We start from the raw sequence: 7500 nt of genomic DNA, 5'->3' as shown, positions 1-7500 counted from the left end.
TATCATTATTGTCATTATCAACATAATTATCATCATTATTGTTAATAATAACGTAATTATCATGAAAATCATCATAGGTACCTGAATTAATGTTAAAATCATCATAATTATCATTTAAAAGCGAAAAACGTTTTTTTTTCGATCTTTCTTTCAAAATACGCTAGATTTTGCCGTTTTTTCGACTTTTTGGATTTTATTAGTTTTAGCCTTTATTTCATTATAAATTGACTCTATTATTATTATTATCATTATTATTATCATTATTCTTATGGTTATCATCATTAGAGTCATTATCGTCATGATTATCATTATTGCAGTTATAATGATTATTATGCTAATTATTACTGTCATTTTCATCATTATAGCTATTTTTATAATGATAATAACAATAATGATAATTTTAGAAATAATAATAACAATAATCATGAAAATGTATGTATATGTATCTTAGTCTGAGTTGCTCTGAATAAAAGTCCGAATCTAATATTTTGCAATAATATTTATTCACATCAAAATTTAGGAAGCTTCCCCTTCATTCACGCAAACCGTTTTCTATGGAGAGACACGCTTGCCCGTTCATTTTCACAGCACAAATGTACATGAATAAAAATACAACAAATAATGATATCAAGGATAAAATGACATTTACATATATGCCAATAGATAGATGCGGGATTGAAAGGGATAGAAATAGATAGATAGATGAGGGATAGAAAGAGATAGAAATAGATAGATAGATGATTGGATGGTTAAACAGTTAAGAAAGTAGAAGTATTTTGAAATTAGTTTTTATGAAAGAGGAAAATCCATAATATCAATAAAGAGTATCTTTTTTACGATATCTTTTTTAGTTTATCATTCACTTTCATATAACAACCCGATCAAAATTGTGCAATCAGGCAACTGGAAATCAATGCTAATTTTGACAAATATAGATTAACAACGAGGATAACCAAATTAAAATATCCTAATCGTAAAGAGAAAAGAGAAAGAAAGAGAGAGGGAGAGGGAGGGAGGGAGGGAGAGAGAGAGAGAGAGAGAGAGAGAGAGAGAGAGAGAGAGAGAGAGAGAGAGAGAGAGAGAGAGAGAGAGAGAGAGAGAGAGAGATGGATAGATTAATAGACAGACAGAGACAGAAACGGAGAGAGAGAGAGAGAGAGAGAGAGAGTGAGAAACAGAGACAGACAGACAGGCAGACAGAGAGATGGAGACGGATAGATGAATGATAGACAGAGAGAGAGAAAGAGAGAGAGGGGGTGGGGGAGGGAGAGGGAGAAAGAGCGAGCGAGCGAGAGAGAGAGAGAAAGAGAGAGAGAGAGAGAGAGAGAGAGAGGGAGAGGGAGAAAGAGCGAGCGAGCGAGAGAGAGAGAGAGAGAGAGAAAGAGAAAGCGAGAGAGAGAGATGGATAGATGAATAGATTGATAGACAGACAGAGAGAGAGAGAGAAAGAGAGAGAGAGAATGGCTTATTTTGTATTGTTGTGAAGCAAGATTATTAAAAATGACCCTTCACTTTCACAAAAAGAAAAAATAAATAATTTCTTTGGCTAGATATTTTGGGGGCAGGAGATGGAAGAGAACATGATGAAGATGAAGGAGAAAGAATGAAGCAAAAACATTGATAAGGAGAAAAATAAGAACAAAAACAAAAGTAGCAGTGATAGAAGAATCAGAATAAGAAATTCTTTTCTCACTTTCGCTTTAAAAGAAAAGTCTCAATTTCCGGATAAAGTTTCTTCACTTTCACTTAAAGAAAATGATCTTAGTTCCCGGATCTCTGGTAGGGAAGGGGTGGAGCCACGGAGATGATCGCCCCCTGGGGTTGGTACCCCCCCTGGTCGGCCACGAAGGAGATCTCGACGGGGACGCCCTCGGGGGATTCGTATCTGCGGGGAAGGGGTTTCATTGAGGATGCTGAGTCCGTTGCCGGACTCGAAGTCGAAGGAGTAGCCACCGTAGGCGTCCTGCGTCTGAGTAAAGGAATCAAGGAAATAGGTATTAAACACAGTAACAGAAAGGTGCAAGGGCGAGAAATACAAAATGCTAATGATATCAAAACAATAATGGTAATGGAAATACTAATTATATCAAAATATTAGTAAGAAAAAAACCTTTTTCGCTTTTAAATGATAATTATGATAATTTTAACATTAATTCAGGTAATTATGATGATTTTCATGATAATTCCTTTATTATTAACAATAATGATGATAATTATGATGATAATGACAATAATAATGATAATAATATGATAATTATAATGATAATTTTGATAATTACTGCAATAATAGCAATAATTAACTCTATTCTAATAATTTTCATACTAATAATGACAATAGAAATAATAATAATATCATTATTATTGTTATTATAATGAGAATTATTGTCATTATTATTTCTAAAATTATCATTATGAAAATAGTTACATTAATGAAAATGACAGTAATGATTAGCACTATAACTGCAATAATGATAATGATAATAAAGACTATAATGATGATAATCAGAAGAATAATGACAATAATGATGATAATAATAATCATAGAGTCCATTTATAATGAAATAAAGGCTACAACTAATAGAATCCCAAATGTCGAAAAAACGGCAAAATATAGCGCATTATTATTACATTATTATATGAGTATTATTATTGCCTTTTGAGAGAAAGGTAAAAAAAAATAAATAAATAAATAAACTTTCTCTTAAATGATAATTATGATTTTAACACTAATTCAGGTAATTATGATGATTTTCATGATAATTCCTTTATTATTAACAATAATAATGATAAATATGATGGTAATGACAATAAAAATAATGATAATAATAAAATAATAATTATAATGATAATTTTGACGATTACTGCAATAATAGCAATAAATAACTCTATTCTAATAATTTTCATACTAATTTTGACAATAGAAGTAATAATATTATTATTATCACTATAATGAGTACTATTGTCCTTTTTCTTTCTAAAATTATCATTATTGTTATTGTCATTATAAGAATAGTTATAATGATGAAAATGTCAGAAATAATTAGCATAATAATTATAATAACTGCAATAATGATAATGATAATAATGATAATCATGACGATAATGACTATAATGATGACGATAATGACTATAATGACTATGAATAATGATATGATAATGATAATCATATGAATAATGAGAATAATGATAATGATGATACTAATAATCATAGAGTCCATTTATAATGAAATAAAGGCTAAAACTTATAAAATCACAAAAAAAGGCAAAATCTAGCGTTTGAGAGAAAGGTCGAAAAAAAAACTTTTTCACTTTTACATGATGATTATGATGATTTTAACATTAATTCAAGTAATTATGATGATTTTCGTGATAATTCCTTTAATATTAAAAATAATGATGATAATTATGATGATAATGAAACGATGAATAAGGATAATAATAATAAAATGATAATTATAATGATAATTTTGATAATTCCTGCAATAATAGCAATAATTAATTCTATTGTAATAATTTTCATGCTAATAATGACAATATAAATAATAATAATTTCATTATTATTTTTATTTTAATGAGTATTATTGTCATTATTATTTCTAAAATTATCATTATTGTTATCCTCTTTATAAAAATAGTTATAATGATGAAAATGACAGTAATTATTAGCATGATAATCATTATAACTGAATAATTATAATAATAATGATAATCATGACGATAATGACTGTAGTGATGATAATCATAAGATTAATGACAATAATGATGATGATGATAATGATAATCATAGAGTCCATTTATAATTAAATAAAATCACAAAAGTCGAAAAAAACGGCAAAATCTAGCTTATTACAGCCTTTTGAGAGAAAGTTAAAAAAAAAAAAAAACTTTTTAGCCTTTCATTGGAAATTATGATGATTTTAACATTAGTTCAGGTAATTATGATGATTTTCATGATAATTCCATTATTATTAAAATAATGATGATAATTATAATGATAATGAAAAAAATCATAATGATAAATATAATAAAATGATAATTATAATTATAATTTTGATAATTACTGCAATAATAGCAATAATTAACTCTATTCTAAAAAAAATCATACAAATAATGACAATAAAAATAATAATAATATCATTATAATTGTTATTATAAAGAGTATTATTGTCATTATTACTCATAAAATTATCATTATTTTTATTATCATTATATAAATAGTTATATTGATGAAAATGACAGTAACAATTAGCAGCATAACTGCAATAATGATAATGATAATAATGATAATCATGACGATAATGACTATAATGCTGATAATCATGACGATAATGACTATAATGATGATAATCATGACGATAATGACTATAATGATGATAATCATAAGAATAATGACAATAATGATGATAATGATAATAATAATAATAATCATAGAGTCCAGTTATAATGAAAAAGGCTAAAAAAAAAAATAAAATCCCGGATGCCGAAAAAATGGCAAAATCTAGCGTATTACAGCCTTTTGAGAAAAAGCTCGAAAAAAAAACCTTTTCGCGTTGAAATGATAATTATGATTTTAATATTAATTCATGTAATTATGATGATTTTCATGATTAACATTAATTATTATAAATAATGATGATAATTATGATGATAATGACAATAAGAATAATTATTCTGATAATAAAACTATAATTATGATGATAATTTTGATAATTAGTGCAATAATAGCAATAATTAACTCGATTCTAATAATTTTAATACTAATAATGACAATAGAAATAATAATAATATCAATATTATTGTTATTATAATTATTACTATTGTCATTATTATTTCTAAAATTATCATTATTGTTATTATCATTATAAAAATAGCTATAATGATGAAAATGTCAGTAATAATTAGCATAATAATCATTATAACTGCAATAATGATAATGAAAATCATGACGGTAATGACTCTAATGATGATAACCATAAGAATAATTATAATAATGATGATAATGATAATAATAATAATAGAGTCAATTTATAATGAAATAAAGGCGAAAACTAATAAAATCCCAAAAGTCGAAAAAAAACGGCAAAATCTAGCGCATTTTGAAAGAAAGGTCGAAAAAAAACCTTTTTCGCTTTTAAATGATAATTATGATGATTCTAACATTAATTCAGATAATTATGATGATTTTCATGATAATTCCGTTATTGTTAACAATAATGATGATAATTATGATAATAATGACAATAAGGATAATAATAATAATAAAATGATAATCATAATGATAATTTTCATAATTACTGCAATAATAGCAATAACTAACTCTATTCTAATAATTTTCATACTAATAATGACAATAGAAATAATAATAATATCATTATTATTATGATTATAATGAGTATTATTGTCATTATTATTTCTAAAATTATCATTATTGTTATCATCATTATAAGAATAGTTATAATGATGAAAATGACAGTAATAATTAGCGTAATAAAAATTATAATAATGATAATCAAGACGATAATGACTCTACTGATGATAATCATAGGAATAATGACAATAATAATTATGATGATGATAATAATAACCATAGAGTTTATTTATAATGAAATAAAGGCTAAAACTAATAAAATCCCAAATTCGAAAAAGGGCAAAATCTAGCGTATTTTGAGAGAAATTATGATGATTTTAACATTAATTAAGGTAATTATGATGATTTTCATGATAATTCCCTTATTATTAACAATAACGATGATAATTATGATGATAATTACAATAATAATGATGATAATAATAATAATACAATTATAATAATGATGATAATTTTGATAATTACTGGAATAATTGCAATACTTAACTCTATTCTAATAATTTTCATACTAATAATGACAATAGAAATAATAATGATATCTTTATTATTGTCATTATAAAGAGTATTATTGTCATTATTATTTCTAAAATTATAATTATTTTTATCATTATAAAAATAGTTATAATGATGAAAATGACCGAAACAATTAGCAATATAACTGCAATAATGATAATGATAATAATGATAATCATGATAATGACTATAATGATAATCATAAGAATAATGACAATACTGATAATTATGATAATAATAATCATAGAGTCAATTTATAATGAAATAAAGGCTATAACTAATAAAATCCCAAAAAGTCGAAAAAACCGGCAAAATCTAGACTTTTGAAAGAAAGGTCGAAAAGAACCCTTTTCGCTTATAAACTATAATTATGATGATTTTAACATTAATTCAGGTAATTATGATGATTTTCATGATAATTCCTTTATTATTAAAAATAATGATGATAATTAAGATGATAATGACAATAATAATAATGATAATAATAATAATAAAATGATAATTATAATGATAATTTTAATAATTACTGCAATAACAGGAATAATTAATTCTATTCTAATAATTTTCCTACTCATAATGACAATATAAATAATAATAGTATCATTAATATTGCTATTATAATGAGTATTATTGTCATTATTATTTCTAAAATCATCATTATTGTTATTATCATTATAAAAATAGTTATTGATGAAAATGACAGTAATAATTAGCATCATAACTTCATTAATGATAATGATAATAATGATAATCATGACGATAATGAACATAATGACGATAATCATAAGAATAATGATAATGATGATAAATAATCATAGAGTCCATTTATAATTAAATAAAGGCTAAAACTAAAAAAAAAAAAAAAAAAAAAAAAAAAAAACAAGTCGAAAAAACTGCAAAATCTAGATTTTGATAGAAATGTCGAAAAAAAACCTTTTTCGCTTTTAAATGATAATTATGATGTTTTTAACGTCATCAATTATGATGATTTTCATGATAATTCCTTTATTATTAACAATAATGATAATTACGATGATAATAACAATAACAATAATGATAATAAAAAATGATAATTATAATAAAAATTATGATAATTACTGCAATAATAGCAATAATTAACTCTATTTTAATAATTTTCATACAAATAATGACAATGAAAATAATAATAATATCATTATTATTGTTATTATAATGAGTAGTATCGTCATTATTATTTCTAAAATTATCATTATTGTTTTTATCATTATAAAAATATTTAGAAAGATGAAAATGACAGTAATAATTACCAAAATAATCATTATAACTGCAATAATGATAATAACAATGATAATTATGACGATAATGACTATAATGATGATAATCATAAGAATAATGACAATAATGATAATTATGATAATAATAATCATAGACTTCATTTATGATGAAATAAAGGCTAAAACTAATAAAATCCCAAAAGTCGAAAAAACGGCAAAATCTAACGTATTACAACTATTTCAGAGAAAGGTCGAAAAAAAAACAATTTTTCACTTTAAAATGATAATTATGATGATTTTAAAAATAATTCAGGTAATTATGATGATTTTCATGATAATTCCTTTATTATTAACAATAATGAGGAT

The sequence above is a fragment of the Penaeus vannamei genome, chromosome 42 (genome assembly GCF_042767895.1).
Source record: "Penaeus vannamei isolate JL-2024 chromosome 42, ASM4276789v1, whole genome shotgun sequence".
In the NCBI taxonomy this organism is placed as follows: Eukaryota; Metazoa; Arthropoda; class Malacostraca; order Decapoda; family Penaeidae; genus Penaeus; species Penaeus vannamei.
Note: the sequence above shows the minus strand (reverse complement) of the source record.